The sequence below is a fragment of the Cricetulus griseus genome (genome assembly GCF_003668045.3).
Source record: "Cricetulus griseus strain 17A/GY chromosome 1 unlocalized genomic scaffold, alternate assembly CriGri-PICRH-1.0 chr1_1, whole genome shotgun sequence".
Taxonomy (NCBI): domain Eukaryota; kingdom Metazoa; phylum Chordata; class Mammalia; order Rodentia; family Cricetidae; genus Cricetulus; species Cricetulus griseus.
The window spans coordinates 242,844,084-242,862,734 of NW_023276807.1; the positions used below are offsets into that span (position 1 = coordinate 242,844,084).

Below are 18,651 nucleotides of genomic sequence, written 5' to 3' on the forward strand. Positions count from 1 at the left end.
TAAAAACATTTGTTGCTCTTCCAAAGGTCCTGAATTCAATTCCCAGAAACCACATGGTAGCTCACAACCATCTATAATGAGATCTGGTGCCCTCTTTTGGCATGCAGCTAGAATGTATACATAATAAATAAATTAATTAACACACACACACACACACACACACACATTTTTAGACATTCATTCATTATAGGAGATCTAAGATAAATGGTGTGTTATGAATATTCCTTAAAAGCCAAGGTGGTAGAGGCTTATGCATTTAATCCCAGCACTCAGGAGGCAGAGGCAGGTGGATCTCTGTGAGTTGGAGAACAGCCTGGTCTACAGGAGCTAGTTCCAGGACAGGCTCCAAAGCCATAGAGAAACCCTGTCTCTTAAAACAAAACAAAACAAAACAAAACCCAAAAAAGATAAAAAACAAAACAAAACAAAAAAACCCCAAACATTCCATAAAATTCTGAAAAATAAAGCTTTGGAAAAACAGAAAATATGACTGTAGGTTTTTAAAATAAATTATGTTTTGTGTTTTCTATATGTCTACATAGATAATTTTGAAAACTACTATGAAATGGAAAATATAAAATGGAAAAAATAGTGAATTAACTCATCATATAAAAAAATTCTCTCTGTGTGCCACTATATGCTATACATTATTTCATGAAGAAAAGAGAAAATAAGTGAATCATTTATTAAAAGAGAAAATAAGAGAAGTTCCTCAAAAATGTCAGTATTTCAGATAATATAATAGAATAAGTGATATTCAGTTGAGGAACCTGGTCATTAAAATGCTAATGGAGAATGTGGAGAAGCTAAGAATATTAACTGTTACTGGTCTTTCAGAGGACTATAGCTTCATTCACACAACCCATATGGTAGCTCATCATTAGCTTGAACTACAGTTATGTATATTGACCTTATTCAAGCACCACTATGTAACTTGGTCAATCCCAGTGTCTCCTTCCTCTCCCTCCTTCTTAAATCCATTTATCCTTCCTTTTATTCATGTTATTAATAATCCTTTTGTTTCATAAAAATATTGTTGGGAAGTTGTCAGCTAGTATATTCTCACCACAGAAGTCAAATGGCAAAAATTCAACGTACAAATTACATTAATGCCCACCTTGGTGAACTGGTGAGTTTTCTTTCAGCTGTTTTTAGCAATCTGGGTAAGAGACTAAATACAAAAACAGAAATTAATAAAAGACAGCTTCATCAACAAAAATTCAGTCCTGCAAGGATGACAGTGCATCAAAAATGGAACCCTAGAGCTCTAGAGCACACTAAAAAATTGAAGGCAGCTCTATAAGACTGAGAGTGTCATTTATAGGAAGTTTAGTTGGTGGCTGCTTTTTCCAGGATGTTTTGGTATCTGATCAAGACTTTGTCTTCATACATGGTATTAAGTTTCTTCTTAAATACTTAAAAAAGGCAGAATAAAAATAATAAACTTAGTCAAGGTCTTTTATAAGTGATCTAAACAATGATTATTTGGTTGCTGAAGTTTGAATCACTTGATATGATCAAATTTATTATGAGTTTGCAATACATTCCTTCAGGGGACAATTGTAAGGCAACAGAAATAAATTTGTCCACTTTCAGTAATTGATTAAATATAAATTAATCAGAAAAAAAGAAATCGGACTTACAGAATGGATTTTTAAAATAGCACAGCTCTAGGCAGTCATTAAAAAACGTGTTTTCTATCCAATGACAAAATTGGATTGAAGGCAAAAACCAAATAAAGAAAAAAAGGGGGGCTGGGAATGACAACTGAAATTGGAGTATATAGTCTATTTGTGGAGTGATGTAGAAACAGTGCTGTGAAACCTTGGTGGAGTTTTTGAGAGTAACACTAGTCAAGTCTTCTAGTAATAGGGATATGGAAACAAAATTTGTCATGTTCTATAATAAGCCATGGCTTTTATCATTGGGATGACACATCAAGCTGGTGACAAAACCTTTGAATTACAATCATCCCTGTCAGCAATATGTCCTGAGGCAATGCTGGTGTAGAACTTGTGGGAGTGTACAACGCATAACTGGTCCAAATTGTGGCCCATGAAGCAAAAGGGAACCCACACCTGACAGTGCTTGGAGGGGTAGGAACCAGAGGGAGGAAAGCCCAGAGACCCATGTTAGAACCACAAGAGTAGGGCAAAGATTCAATCAAATGAATCCTAGCTGTATTCTGTTGTAGGGGAAGCTGTAGCCATGCCTACTTAGGCCTTGAGAGGGCGTGGTCAGGGTGATGTAGTGTGAGACTTTGAGGGGATTGCATTTTCTCTTTCAGTTTCACTTTTGTACTTGTGGTATAGACTGCTGCATGCTGGCTGGCTAGGTTGCTCTGTAAGTAAGGCTTTTCCCTATTAAATACCCTTGTATTTCTACCTGACTCCATATTGTTAATTTCCCACTATATCTGGTGTCAGGACTGTGATATTGGAAACCTACACACCATTTGGGACAGGCTGTGGGTCCCACCGGGCCTGTGGCGTTGGCCGGGAAAGGTCCCTCTCTTCAGAGGTGTTCCCAGATTCCTACTATTTATGGTTGGGATTGGAAGCAGGTGTTCAGGCTTGGACACCTCTTTCAGTTGACTTTAGGATTTAGTTAAGATAGATAGTTAGGATGTGACATAAGCAGATTGTTGTATCCTCTTATATTTCACCTTTATGATTGTTAATTTTGGATACTTTACACTGTTAAGTTTTAATCCTCTTTTAGACTAAAAGGGGAATTGTAGGGTAAGGGGCTGGCTACTTAGGGGCTGGCTACAGGTGTGCCTGACCACGCTTGCGAGGACGTGGTCAGGGTGACATAGAGTGAGACTTTGAGGGGACTGTGTTTTCTCTTTCAGTTTCAATTTTGTACTTGCGGTACAGACTACTGCCATGCCGGCTGGCTAGGTTGCTCTGTAATTAAGGCTTTTCCCTATTAAATACCCTTATATTTCTACCTGACTCTGTATTGGTGATTTCCCACTATATTCTGCTGTACTCATAATGTAAGTACCTAGCATAATTGTCATCAGAGGGGCATTATACAGCAACCAAGGGGGCTGATGCCAAGACTCACAGCCAAATACTAGGGAGAAACACGGGAAACCCCACAGTAGAGCTGGAGGAAGCAGTGTCGGATTCACAGGGGTCTTAGACACCAGGAGTACATGGGCCACAGAATCAAACCAAATAAACAGGGGCCGTAGGGGCTCAAAGATTTGAAGAAACAACCTGGACCATGTTCGGTTCTGATATGCATACAGTTATGGTTGTGCAGCTTGGTTTGCTTGTGTGACTACTAACAATGGGAGTGGGAGTATGCCTCTGACTCTTTTGTCTGTGCTTCGGCCCCTTTTCCTTCTACTGAGCTGCCATATCTAACTGTTTTATGAGGTTTTGTGCCCGGTTTTACTGTGTCTTGTTAGGCAATGCTTAGTGAATAGCCCTGGGATGCCTGCTATTGCTTCAACTTTTTCTTTTTGAAACAGAGGGGAAGTTGATCTCTGGGAAAGGGGAGGTGGGAGTAGAGTAGGAAGAATGGAAGGACAGAACATTGCAGTCAGGATGTAATGTATGAGAGAAGAATAAAATTCAAGAAAAAAAAAAGAATTTTCAAAAACCAAGAAAAGAGACAGAAAGGAATATTAGGCTATACTGATATCTGAAAAATGGACATAAGATGGTGTAAAATACATAAAAACTAGATTTTACCTTAAAGTCATTTAAGAATGTAAAAGAAATGAATAAATTTAATTTATATAGAAGAATACAAAATTTTGCATAGTTATGAGGCAGAATTCATCAATATGAAATAAAACTTGTAAATACAACCACGAAACAAAATAATTTCTAAAATATATATAATAGCACTAGTGGGATTTAAAAAAATGTTTTCTATAGTTACAGTAAAGAGCTTGACAAAACAATTTAAATAATACTTAGAAAATAGAGACATAAAAGTGAATAAGCAAATCAAATTCTTGAAATCAAAATAAAAGCCGGGCATTGGTGCTGCATGCCTTTAATCCCAGCACTCAGGAGGCAGAGGCAGGTGGATCTCTGTGAGTTCAAGACCAGCCTGGTCTATAAGAGGTAGTTCCAGGACAGCCTCCAAAGCCACAGAGAAACCCTGTCTCAAAAAACCAAGAAAAGAAATCAAAATAAACTAGAATTAATATGGATTAATATGGCCAAGTCATTTAAGTAAAATACAGAGTTGACTTTTTTCTAGAGTGCATATACATTTTACAGGATTTACAATATGTGAAACAAAAATTTCTTAATTATAGCTAGATTGAAATCATGAAAAATATTTTCACAACAGTGGAACTACAAAGAAATAGAATAATTTGAAAATATAATAATATATATGTTAAGCAGTTAAAGGAACAAAGGAGAAATTACAAGTATTATTATGTTTTAGGGGAAGTTATAACAACAACAGATCATGATGAAAGCTTTAGAATATAATAAATATATTATACAGGAAGAAATTCTAAATTCAATTTCCTTCATTGAAAACTAAGCAAGATATCCTATATCACTGTTCACTAGAGCCAAGCAATTTGATCAGTGTAGGTTTCCATCAACACATGAATAAATAAATAAAATGAGGTAAATGTAAACAATAAACTTTTTGGCTGTTGAGAATAAAACTGTGTTTATTTCAGGGAAATAGAATTTGAGTTCACTATGTGGAGACACACATGTAGACCCACAAAGAACATGCACTTATAAAGGAGACTATCTGGGAAGAAGTTGGGTACTTGTGATTAGATAAAAGTAAGACAGTAAATGGTTCTATGGTTGAAAAAATACAAAGATTTTAAACATTTATGACTAGAACAATTAATGGAAAGAAGCTGTGCATTTTAAAACACACCAAGGGCATAGGAGAGTTTGGAGAGAGGGAAGAGAGGGGAAAATGATGCAGTTATATTATAAACTCAAAAAGTGAAAAAAATCATCTTACATATTATGTGGTGCACTTGATAAAACTGTTGTATAAATCCTATTTCATAGCAAGGTACAAAAAATAGAAATAAATTTAAAGAACATTATCCTACTTTGCATCATAGCAACTGTCGAACAATTGGAAACTAAATACAGAGACAGAATAAAGGAAACAAAAATTATTGTAGAAAAATAAAAAATAAAAATTTTCATTAAGCAAAAAGATTATTATTCTCTCTCAAAATCTCAATTGTATCATTTTTTAAATCATTCAACAAAATTTACAAAGATTTAGGAAGACTGAAAGAGTTGTTTCAAGAATCAGAAACTTGAGTAGAACCTTGAAGAAATATGAAGACATTCCATCAAAGATCCAAAACCAACAAAAATAATATCACCTGCACCTCAAAACAGCAATAAAAGAAATAAGTACAATATACTGAGAAATTAGACAACTTCTATGACACATGCTAACAAAGAACACAGAATGGAACAACATACCAGAATGAGTCAAGATTTATTGTCATGGCAGGTCTCTGCTCAACAAACTGACCTTGTATTGAAATACCCTATGCCTTACACTTGTTCATATATTGTAAAATACTTTTGCACAATTACTTTTCAAAATCTTATGGAAAAAAATCAAAAGCACAATTTTTTTCTACAAGGCTTTATTTGTAATTCTTTTTTCTCAAAGCACAACCAAGGTTCTTTGTTTCCCAGTTTCCTCTCCCTTCCCACTTCCCCTCCCTCCACTGACCCTCCACCCACTCCACCCACTGTCTGCTCCCCAGGGAGGGCAAGGGTTAATTTTGGCTCAAATGTTTTCTGGAAGGAGGTTAACATAGCTTTTCATTGTCTGTTCTAGACCAAGAGAGTTCAGAATCTTTCTGTATTAGAACACTTTAAAAGTCTTTAGCACATATTAGCAAATAAAGTAAATTTTGATGCTTTTAAGTATTAGCTTAATAATCAACTGAGTCTTTTCTACTTTCAACCCATTTTGCTGTGATGTTTTCCTGCTGGGAGGGTTTAGCCTAACACCTTATCACTTTCTCAGACTTTACTTAAGAGAACATAGGTCTATGATTTGAAATTGGAAATGTAAATACTTAACTACTCATCATAAAGTTGTATGACTCCTAGTGTAAACATGCCAGAATTTCTCTGGACCATTTGCCTAATGGCAGAGTTACTATGTTCTAAACTTAAAATTGCCTACTTAAGTCATATTATGGAACATGAAGATAATAGTCTGTGCCCAAACCAGGTTTGTCCATCTGACCTCCCCAATGCTAATTTAAAAGATATAGAGAAGAAAATGAAGATTTGTGAAATATGACCAGATTGGAAAGGGGCCAAAAATATTCAGAAGACTCACAAATTCCTCTACGGTACCTTGGAGTGAGATTTTAGTTAAATGGAGAGTCAGAGAGAATCACATGTTAGCTGTCCCAGTCAGGGTGTGATAACCCTACCATTTGTTCATCAATGTTTGAACATCAGTCTCTTTCTATAAGGTGGTCTGACATGGTGCTGGAACTTTTAGTTATCTTTTTACAAGAGACAAGTTATGTAGTAGGTGATGGTCTTATTTGTTTCAGTATAAAATTCCTAAGGATTCAACCACTTACTTTGAGTCCATTGCTTAAATTATATTATAGATTAGAAAGATACAAGCATCTCTTTAGTGTTTTCATTTAGCTAAGGAAATTACAGTTTTATATACAGATTAATGCCAACTATATCACTAAAATTAGTTCTGTTGTTGTCAGGAGAGAACATTGAATCTAATCATAAAGTTAAACTGGTATTTTGTTGTTTCTATAAAATGATAGCCAATTTTGTTCTGGTTATTGCTCTTCTCCTTTTGTACTTTTGTTATTTTTAATAACCAATGACTCTTTCATCAGCTCATTTGGATCATATTCATCTTTTGATTTGTATATGATATTTTAGAGCTGTGACAAATACCAATTTTCAGGCCAAGACTGTTTGAAACATTTACAGCATATTGAAGTAATGAAACTATAAATTTCTATGAGTTCAAAAATCATCATTCTTCCCATTTCAAATTATGAGTTTCTTATTATTAAGTCATTCAAATTAATTTTATTTTATATTACTTAAATTTTATCTTTTAACTTCATTATAAAAAGTAGAAAATAAAATAATAAGTATATATCATATACGATATATGTACATATGCAAACTAGCAGGTACGTAGATATAGTTTAACAAGAAGAGAACAGTGGAGCCTCAATATTGTAGGATAAAGAAAGACTGAATTCATGTAATAAACATGAGTTATGAAAGAAGATACAAAGCTGATTGTTTCTCTACTTCTAACTTGATCATATTTTTTTCGTTTTAGGTGGTAGGTATATTCATAAAATATATTTGATAGTAAAACTATAAAATCCTATATGAATTTTCACATCTTCCATTGTGAATTCCTATATTTGATGTGTAAGAGTTCAATGTGTTGAATAGTCTTTGGATGATTACATTTAGTGCCTCGCACTTTTAATATGTGTTTTCTGTTCATTTCTCCCATGATCATGAAAACAGTTTGTGATTATTTTTTTAAAGAATAAAAGATATACTGCTGAGAGAAATGGAAAAAGAAGACACAAAGCAGAACTTACATACATATTCAGAAAATCTGTTGACAATAGTTTTCTAGTAATAAAGTAAGCAAAACTATGAGTTATTTTTGTCCCCCTGTTCAAGGAAAGATTTTCCAGGTATTATTAATATTACTAATATTACTCTCTGCTTGCTTAATGATTATTTTCATTAATTTTATGTCATTTTCTTCTGTTTCATCTGTGTTGAGATGTTCATGTCTTGCTATTGTAGCATCACTAGTTTCTAGTTGTGCCTTATTGCTCTTTTTATTGTTGTTTTCTTACCTTGTGTCTCAGCATATCTTCCTCTAATTGGTATAGATGAAGCTTCTGCTTCAGGGGTTCTCTCTTTCTCCAGTTGGTATATTTGGGGGTTGTGACTCCCTTGACCACTCCTTCAGGCACAAGTAGTGCAGAGCTTCTGGTAAATGTTAATCCTCCAAAGCTGCTCCAGGGTTTGATGCTGGGACCTCCCACTGATACTGCTTTCCAGTTCTGAGATTCATGGCTCCCTTGATGCTCCTCTGGACCTGAAGCTCAGATCTTCCTCTGACGCTGCTTCCAAGCTTGGATTTTGCCTATCACTCTATTTTGGCTAATTTTGCACCGTACCTGGAATAAGTTTTATTTTTATTTCTGATACTTAAAACGTCTAAATTATTCATGAAACCTGTGATATGACTAATATAAAAGGTTGTTCAATTCCTGCAATATTTACTTTCATGGAACAAATAAGAGTTCAAACTAATTGATTATTAAGCTAAAGCATTGAACTCTGCATTTTGCTTCAATTAATTTTCAAAGAATTCTATTAATATAATCATCACTTAGATCTTCCCTTTTATGTTGTCAAGGCTCAAATCCCTTTGCTGGTTAAATAAATATTCATTTGACAGAATAGTCTCCTTTGGACTGAGATCCTCCTTCTGAAGATCTCTAAATAAACAGGCAGCACATTTCAAACCCTTATATTAATAACTAGATCCTGCTATATCTCTTTCTCATTGAACCTTTTAAAGCCCTATGGCCAAAGAATTACAGCATGGCATAAAGGGCATTAAAATAATATACACAGATTTATTATAAATCTATTGCCAAATTAATTTTACTCTTTGCTTTTTCAAAAAAAATTAGTACAAATGAAAATGAACATGAATCATTCTATTTTAGATATTTTAAAAATCATACATACTCTTGTCATTTCATTAAAATAACAAAATAATGACTCATGTCAAAAATATTAGCCTATTCATTTTGTTAAATTTTATGTTTAATGTGTTGCATTTGACAAAATTAGGTATATTCTACAAGTATGTAATTCTTGCTGCATGTGCACATTGTAAAAATATTACTACAATTAAGTTAAAATATATACAATGACCTCCCTCAGTTATCAGTGTGTATATATGTATGTGGATGGTTCTGCATATGTATGTGGTGAGAATAACCTAAATATATTCCTATGTCCTATTTTATGTATGACATAAAATTGTTAAGTGTAATTACATGCTGCAAGTCAGATATCTAAAATTTAAACCAAAAGACAATCTTGTTTTCCTCTTTAATTGAAAATGGATTCCTTTCTCATACAATATATAATGGTTGCTGTTTTCATCCTTCTACCCATTCCACTTCCTCTCACGCTCCCTTCTCATTTGGATTCATTCCCTTTATGCCTCTCATTAGAAAGAATAGACTTCTAATATAAAACAACAAAATAAAATATAATGAGACAAAAAACAGTTGGACAAAGCAAACCAACAGGAAAAAAAAAGCCCAAGAGAAGACACACAACTCAAAAATCCACTCATTCAAATAATCAGGAATCCCATAAAAATACTAAACAGAAAGCTATAATACAAACAATGGGGTACCTGTTGTAGACCCATGTAAGACATACAATTGTTGCTTCTGTCTGTATTAGTTCATAGGAGCTAAATCATAAGCAAAATTGATTCAGAGACACATTTTCTCCTGGGAACCTCCATTTGCCAGGGCTCTTCGATTCTTTCTGCTTCCACTTCCTCTGGGTACCCTGAGATCTGAGTGGAGAGATTCAATGGAGACATCCCATTAAGAGGTGTGAGTTCCAAGTTTGCCGCCCCCCTCTCCATGTGTGTGTGTCTGTGGGGGGTCAATGTCTGAGTGTTGGTCTCCCATCTGCTTACGATACTTATTAGCATCTGCTGCAGCAGAATATTTCTCTGATGATGACTGTATAAGTCATTAATTTGTGAGTATAGCAGAATATCATTAGAGTCATCTGAATGTTGCTTTTTAATGTTTAATATCATTAGTCTAGTAGTACTTGGTTTAACTCAGGGTTTATGGACCATCTCACCGATTCTTGATCATAAAAGCAGTGTCCAGTAAGGTTCCACTGTCTGAAGGGTGTCCAATGTCATATAAGAAATTGGTTGTTTATTCCCAAAAGCTTTTTGCCTCCATTGGCCTAGCATATTTTGCAGGAAAGATAGCACTGTAAACAAGAGGCCATTGGATGAGTTGGTATTTATATTTCACTTTTGATAGTCTTCATTGTACCTTCCAGTAACCAAAGAAAAAAAAAAACAGGACTGATTTTTATATGAACTACACTATGAGAGCATAACACTGGATGGATATATTAAACTTGAGGGCAGGCCGCAGGGTCAGCAGCTCTTAACAAACAAAAATCCATATCCATCAGTCTATTTTTGTTTTTTCATTTGTTGTTGATATGTTTGAGCTATTTTTCTTTTCTTTTTTTGAGAGACAAGAAGAGAATAATATTAAGTAGATAAAGAAGGGAGAGGAATCCAGAGGCCATTGGGAGAGGAGAAAACATATGTGCATTATACAATACTTGAAAAATTATCTTAAATAACATAATTTTAAACAAAAATATAACTGCCAAATCTTAGTGGGGTGGTCATGGTAAATTTTTGCTTTTGCTTCTTGGAGACAGTTTTAACTTAGAAAGTTGAGGAAACAACAAAGTAGAGGATGAATGGTATCTGGAGGTTGACATACTGATACTCGGGGAAGGTACAGATGTGAATTTCAGCATGAAGAAAGGAAGATATTTTCTGTTGTTCAAGGTAAATTTGTGGCTGTAATTCCTCACCGTGGCTGATGTTTTTATTACTTTCTCATATCCAGATAGCATTTTGCTCTCTAAGCTGTTAGATTCTGTGGTGTTTATGTGAATATCAGGCGATTATTTGTGTGGTTCATAAGAAATTGTCTTTATGAGGGGATATTTTAGTGACATATAAAGTGAGTTGCTTGTTAGGTCAAAAAAAACACCCCTCCTAGGAAACTATGGCAAGCACCCACATGAAGGTTTTTACCAGGTATGCACAAATGCCTTATATCACTAAGAAATTTAGATACCTGACAAGTGTTTCTTTCTATATGACTTTTCTTCTTTTAATTTTAGTAGAAGCTTTGAAAGTTAAATATGCTAAACTATATTGGAAGTAAAATAAGTCTGAATTTTAAAAATAAATTCAGTGTGTTCTTGGACTTTTTTTTTTAAAAAATGTACATTCACAAATGAATTCAAATCAATGAAAAGAGTTAAATTTTGAAATGTTTTAGTAGATAGATAAACAGAGACATAAAGCAGAGATATTTCCCTAACTAATGTAAGTATTATTAAGAAGCTATTGATATTTGTTTTAGTTGAACACACTGAGGTATTTATTTATCCTCTCTTACCAATCAAGGCAAACTCTCCATGTCATACTTACCTAGCATACAAATAAGTATGAAAGTTGCCAGTTTTCGACAATCCATTTTACAGAAGTTCATTTATTCAGCTATTCATTCACAAACAGGAATATTGAAAGGCTTTATTCTGAGCCCCCAAAGAAGCTTTATTTCAGATCAATTTGTTTGAACAATTGCTTAGCAAAGCATAGCACGCTGTAAATATAACATGCTTACAGAAATACATTGCTTAAGGAGAAAATAAATAGTACATAATTTTTCAGTTTGTTCATTCCAAAACAAAAACAGCATCTGTTTAAGAAAAGACAAATGGGTTTTCTATTGCAGGGACTTTTCAACAAAAACACTAGAAAGGAGACCTTTCAATTAGAATCAATAAAAGTCTACATAACAAACAACATTTTGCTCTCTTAGTAAGGCAGTGTATTTTTTTCTCAGGAACCAGTACCTAAGGAACGAGAATAGAATAGAAAGATGTATTGTTCAGAGCAATTAAATTGAAAACATAAATAAATAAAGGTGGTGGTTTTGTGTCAGTCTCTGACATTGCTCTTGGAATGAACACTGAGGTACGATAACTATAAAGATTCAGCAAAGAAGTTACAGCATTGTAAATCAGTTTGCAAATATAGCTTGAGTTTGGTTTCTCATTTGTAGCTTGAATGAGTATATGCAAACTAGGAAACAAAAGTAATTTAATCATTTAAACGATCAGTTTTTGTATTACAAAAGTTTGAAAAGCATTTGTTAAGTGGTCACATATCAGCATCAGGAAAATTTCTAATATGAATATTATTTATTGTATATAAAATTCACTCCTCCAGGATGAGACATACCATATGAGAGGGAGCCACTATAGGTCCAAGAAGAGATTGGGACCATGGAGATTTCCAGAGACCTACAAGGATGACATGATCTCATAATCAAGGCAATGGTGGAGAGGATAACCTAAAAGCCCTCCCCTAAAATGAGATTGATGATTTCTCTTTATGCCATCCTAGAGCACTCATCCAGTGGCTGATGGAAGCAGATACAGACATCCACAGATATACACTGAGCTGAAATTGGGAATTTAGTTGAAGAGAGGGAGGAATGAAGAGCAAAGGGGTCTGTACCAGGTTGGAGAAACCCACAGGAACAATTGGCCTGAACAAGGGAGAACACATCAACCCCAGATGCTGTCTGGGAGGCCAGTACAAGACTGATCCAGACCCCTGAACATGGATGTCAATAAGGAGGCCTCTGCACTCCAGGGAGCCTCTGGTGGTGGATTAGTATTTTTCCCTGATGCAAGAAGGGATTTTGATAGCCCATCCCACGTGAAGGGTTACACTCTGGCCCTGGACACATGGGGAAGGGTCCAGGCCCAGCACAGGAAGATTTGGTGGACTTTGCAGAGCCCCCATTGAGGGCCCTACCCTGCCTGGGGAGTGGTGGGTGGATGGGGTGGGGGTAGGCTGGGGTGGGGAGGAGGGATGGGGGAGAGGTGAGGGAGAGGGAGAAGGGACTTACATGTGAAACAAGCTTGTTCCCTTACTAGAACTAATAAATAAATTTAAAAAATAAATAAAAAATAAAAAAATGGAAAAAAGAAAACAAATTCACTGCTCCAATATGTTTACCTATTTTTTCAAAACAGTTGTTCTTCTTCTCAATCCTCTATTAGGTACCTCAATCTAAGATCTAATATATATATATATATATATATATATATATAATATCCTCTATCAAGCAAACATTTATTTGATTTGAAGTATAGTCTATTCTTTTGGTTTTCTCTAATTGTTCTTGATTCTATTTTAGCTGGACTTAATGGCTAATTCTCTGTTACTGTGTGGGAATTGGATCACACACACATTTAAGTAGAATCTCAACTTGAAATATTGTTATGTTTATTATGAGGTGGCATGCCTAAAGATGAGTTTTCTTAGGGAATGGTGTTACTGAGAATTTTGGAAGTATATACCTGTTGTCCACTGGTTTCCATATTATTAATTATTAAAAGTGCTTAATACACATTAGAGAAAAAACTTTAAATTACAAGAAAAAAACAAGAGCTAACTATCTGTGTATAAAACATTTTAAGGACATATTTGTAGATTTTATTTCAAAATGATGAACCTTACATTAAGTGATTGGTGTATACCAAGATCATGATTAAATAGATGTATTTCCTACTGTATTTGAAAGAATTATATTGTTTTAATTTTAGTATTAAACCATTCTCCCAATCTTAAATGAAAATGAAAATTAATACAGAAACTGAATAGTCACATTTCAGAGGATGAGAAAATATGCCCATCCCTAATGACACATGTGTACCATGTTTCCTCACAAAGATGAGGGAATTTTAGAAGATATAGTGGACTCAATATAAGAACATGACATTAGGAATAACTTCAATGGATGAGTGTCTTCTAGACACATCAGGTGTTTTCCACTCATGAACTCAATGTAAGTACCTATTGCAAGTCATCAAGTCAGTCAAAATTCCAGCAGAGTTAGTGTAGATACACATAAACTTCACCACTATATAAGACAGTTGACGGATGCTGGGATAGGAAAGCAGTTTTCTTCAAGGAAGTGTCATCTATTTTGATTCCCCTACCCTAGTGGATAAGCTTATATTCATGGACAAAAGACAACATTTTTTACTTGAACATAGAGGACTATAAAAGTAGTAAATATGTTGGCACGGCAATCAGATCTAAAAGTTACATCATCAGTTTCAATAATTTTATATTTCCTATTCATTGTTTTAATCTTTTATTTTTATTTTTGTCGTCACAATCTAAAATAAAATGTCTAATTTGAAGTTCACAATTCATGGTCATTAGTCATATCGTCAATATGAAATAATTTACTCTACATAATTCAAAGAAATCTTTGCTATCTCATTTAGAGTCTCCAAAACAATTAATCTTTAGTTTCCAATGTTCTGCTTTTAGCTTTAAGGAACCTTCCATTTTATAAATTTATCTGCTCTAGATATTTTATAAGACGGTAATACAAATACAAAGTGAAGGTCATATTGTTCCACCATTGTTTTACATTTTACTGGGCATTATTCTGCTGTGCATTTCTGTGGCAAAAGACAAAATCCTGAGTGATTGTGTGCTGTTTACAAGCCATTTCAAGGACCCCAATGGAAACGGAAATTGGTGAAGCCTTCCTAGGGTGAGCATCATCAAAATAGCCAAACCTTGCACTGGTGCCTCTGCATGCATTGACAGTACTTGAATAACAATGCTGCTATAGTATTCTTCCTTACAGATGGCTGCCACATGAGTCTGTTCATGACAGATGCTTCCAGAGGAGAAATCTGTACACTTCTGGCATGATATAGAGGAAGAAAAGTACAGAATCTCTGAATTTTTATGTAGTTTTTTTTTTTTTCAGTATCAGAGCAAGTACATTCCTCCTAGCAGCATCTTTCCTGCAAGTCTGCCTCTATGTTGGTCCTTTTTAGCTTCATTTTTAAGCAAGTAAACTTGCAGAATAAGCCTTAGTCATGTTTTATATGTGTAATGTTTCACCTTGAGTATATATTATCTTTTGTTCATTCATTCATCTTCTTGTGAACTTGAGCCTTGATAGTAGTTATGGCATGCTATTACTGAAATTTTTACTAAAATTTCCATTTCAAGGAGACTTACATATAAAAGCAGCAACAACAACAATAACAAAACAAATGTGTGAGGAAGAGGCAAGGACCTGTGTTAAACAGAGCACCATCAAACCAAGACAAAATCTGTAGTAATTACTATATGGTACTCTACTGTACATGCACTAGACAAAGGACTTCGCTTCCTAATATTCAAGTTTCTTTACTGGGAAACTGGAAATAGTTTCTCAGTTAAACACAGGGTTGCTTCTCAAAGTCTGACAGTACCAGGCTGAGGTCAAAAACATATGTTTTCTAGGTTATAGAGAATGCTGAAGAATGATCCAAGACCAGAGTTATTTATTGCTTCTCTAATTTGTAAAAAGATTTAGAAAACTGTGTTTGTCAATTTTCTACATGAGTGTATTCACCAACACAGAAGCTATCAAAATCATTTGAAATATAATTAGAGATTACAAGTGTTGAAAACACTAAATCCATGTCCTTATGTTAAGGGATATTATCATGAAGAATAAGAATTGAAAAAGAGGAAAACAAGAGTTTTGGGACCTGTTCTCAACGTCTGCTAGTTTGGAAATTTTCCTCAGCTTAGACTGATAACAGTAGATGTTCATTAGCTACTTGAATTCAGTTGTTTTAAATACTAGATTATCAATATTGTGGTAGGTATAAATTAACACAATGGTTTGACTGTACTCTATAGAAATATCAAGGTATGTATTAGTGTATGTAAATTGGACTATTCTTAAATCCAATATTCTAAAAAACAAGGTTGTTGAATAGAATTAGAGTTTACCAAAGGAAGCTATTTTCCCTATTACTTTCTTTAGATCCTTAATGCCCAGAAATTTCATAAATTTAAAACCCCATTTTTAAAGATAAAAAGGAAAAAAAATTGCTACTGAGATTTGTGTGAGGAATTATTGACTAAATTATGTTAAAGTAATGCTGTTTTCTGTCTTTGCTATTCTACTTGTCAGGGAGAGAGAGATATGAGAAAGTGAAGTCCTCAAAATAGCTTATGTTCCAAAGAAAAGAGAGTAGACAGATAACCACTATCACCGTTGCAGATTGCTAAAAGAAGCTTACTAACTCAGGGATAAAATAGATGTCCCAGGGCCTTATCGACAAATTCAATTACAAATGCAAAGCCAGGAGGTTTATAAACACTATGCTAAAATCAGATTCTGAACATTTGGAGGCATCTAGGGATCTAAACCTCAGCTTGATGAGACAGGAGCAAAATGGAAAGCATGTACTCTGAGGCAAGAGGGTTATGTTTAAAATAATGCAAAAGGTCTACATGGAGGAGCTTAGAAAGCAGATTGTCCCAGCAGGTGCCCTCATTAGAACAGTTTCTTTAAGCTGTGGATTGTTAGCATAAATAAGAAACTGATACCTAGGTGATAGTCTTTAGACACAGATATTCATCTTCAAACTAAACTGTCCTTTGAAGAATTATGGGGTCCAAGGAAACTGATTCTTTGGTATACTCGAAATATGCAGCACAATAAATATTACCACAAATTGCAAATGAGCACTGCTTGCTCCAACTTAAATTGTTTGTGAGCTACTTTTTGTGTGTCCAGATGCTTGAATAAATAACTTTCACAGAATACTTTACTTTTGAAAACTGGGGTATTTACTTTTCTTTTGATATGAGCTGAAGTCTGACTTTCAGATACAACAACTTCATTCCAATATCCTGTATCACATTTAACCACAAATCCCCAAAGGCCTAGTTTGTCTTAAATAAATGTCTTCACATTTGAATTGCAACTGAATTGAAATAATTCTCATCATTTCTATGAGGTGTATGTGTGGTAAATGTAGAGCATCTATGCATGTGCAAAGGCTATTGGAGGAAGCTGAATGTTCTACTTTATCATTCTCCCCCTTGCTCCATTGCTAAAGTGGGCCTTAATGAGCCTAAATTTAGGCAATAATGAGCAAGCCTCAGTGATGCTCCAGTTTTTGTGTCTGAATGTACCATGACAAACTTTTATACAGCTTCTGGTAATTTAAACTCAGGTACTCATGCTGTACTAAAAGTCTTATCTACTTAACCATCTCCTAAGTCCTCATCACTTTAATTTCTAGACTTTTTAATATTTCAGAATTTTATTTACTGATGTGACATTAATCTAAAGAAATTTTTCATAACTTTTGTGGACTTAGGAAATCTGACATTATTGAATGCATCAGAAAATTGGAAAATTATTATTTTTAAAAGATTTTATCTATTATGTATGCAGTCTTCTGCCTGCATTCCACCAGATCTCATTCAAGGTGGTTGTGAGCCACCATGTGGTTGCCAGGAATTGAAATCAGGACCTCTGGAAGAGCAGTCAGTGCTCTTAACTGCTGAGTCACCTCTCGAGCTCCGAGAAAATTATTTTTATAATAAACTATGTGCTCCACATGTAGTTGAAATACATATTGGCATATATGTTCAAATTCATAAAAGTCTGATTATGTTTTATTGTGGTATAATATTTAACTATATAATGATGTGTTATATTTGTTTATACTATGGAATATTATTTTAACTGTGAAAAGTATTGTTGCATTTGTTTATGGTGCATTTGTTTAATGATGTAAGAGTAACTGTTTAATTATGTAAAGATGTATTGCAATTGTTTCACTTTGCCCACCTAAGGGACCTGATTAGTCTAATAAATAGCTGAATGGACAATAGCTAGACAGAAGAGGGATAGGTAAGGCTGGCAGACAGAGAGAATTGATAGAAGAAATTTAGGCTCATGGGAATGAACTAGAAGAGAAGAAGAAAGGGAAGAATGAGGGAAAGAAAGAAGGAGATGCCCTGGGCCAGGCAGCTGGCAGCCAACCAGAGATGATAAGTACTGAAAGTAAAACATTCAGAAGGAGACAAGGTAAAAGCCCTGAGGCAAAATATAAAGAGAAACAGGTTAAGTTAAAAAAGCTATTCAGAAATGAACTTAAGCTAGCCCAAGAATTCCAAACTAAGAATAAGTCTCCACCTCATTATTGGGAACTTGTTGGTGGTATTAAATATTTAATATTTGTACAGTTACTCAATATATTTTAAGTGCTGTTCCTACAGGAGTTTATCTTTCATTTTTGTGAGAGTAAAGATTGCCTTTCTAATTCTCTTCCTATCACATCTTTATTTTTTAAATTACTATATCATTAATTAACATTTGATGAATGCATATAACAACTTAAAAAGCAATAGTGTCTACTGCAATAACTAATACTAATACATAACATCTTTATAGTAATTTAATCCTATTAAAGGACAGTTCTTGTGTATATAAAATTCCCTGCCTCCATGCTAGATGATAGCTTGTGTGTATTTTTGCTTTTCTGTTACTTCCACAGAAACATACACTTAGTTTGTGAGTGTTATATCATCAATCAATATACATTAACTGCAACATGTTAATATTATCAAATTATTGACATTTGCACAGAAGAAATACGTGTGGCTGTTTTGCATATTTGTGTGAGGGAATGTGGAATAATCATCTTATTGCCTGTCCTGATTACTCATTATTCTCATATTCAGTGGCTTCACTTTGGCTGGGTTTTACAAACTCCATACATACTTACCCTTTACTTCCTTGATCAGTGTCAAATTAGAAATAATTGGTTATAGAAACAAAACATTCTCAAGTTTCTTTCACCCTGTTTAAAGCAAAAAGGAAATGAAGAAATTTTACAGGGTAAGGAACTAGTTAATGGATTTTAA

The 18,651-nt window shown here is 34.3% G+C and overlaps 1 long non-coding RNA gene across 1 annotated transcript; it reads left to right on the forward strand.

Moving 5' to 3' along the window:
- Nucleotides 1-2,307: 2,307 nt before the first annotated feature.
- Nucleotides 2,308-12,225, forward strand: LOC103163642. The gene is made up of 3 exons (XR_003480888.2): nt 2,308-2,343; nt 10,527-10,659; nt 12,118-12,225. It is a non-coding gene; the product is annotated as an uncharacterized LOC103163642 (long non-coding RNA).
- Nucleotides 12,226-18,651: the final 6,426 nt, after the last annotated feature.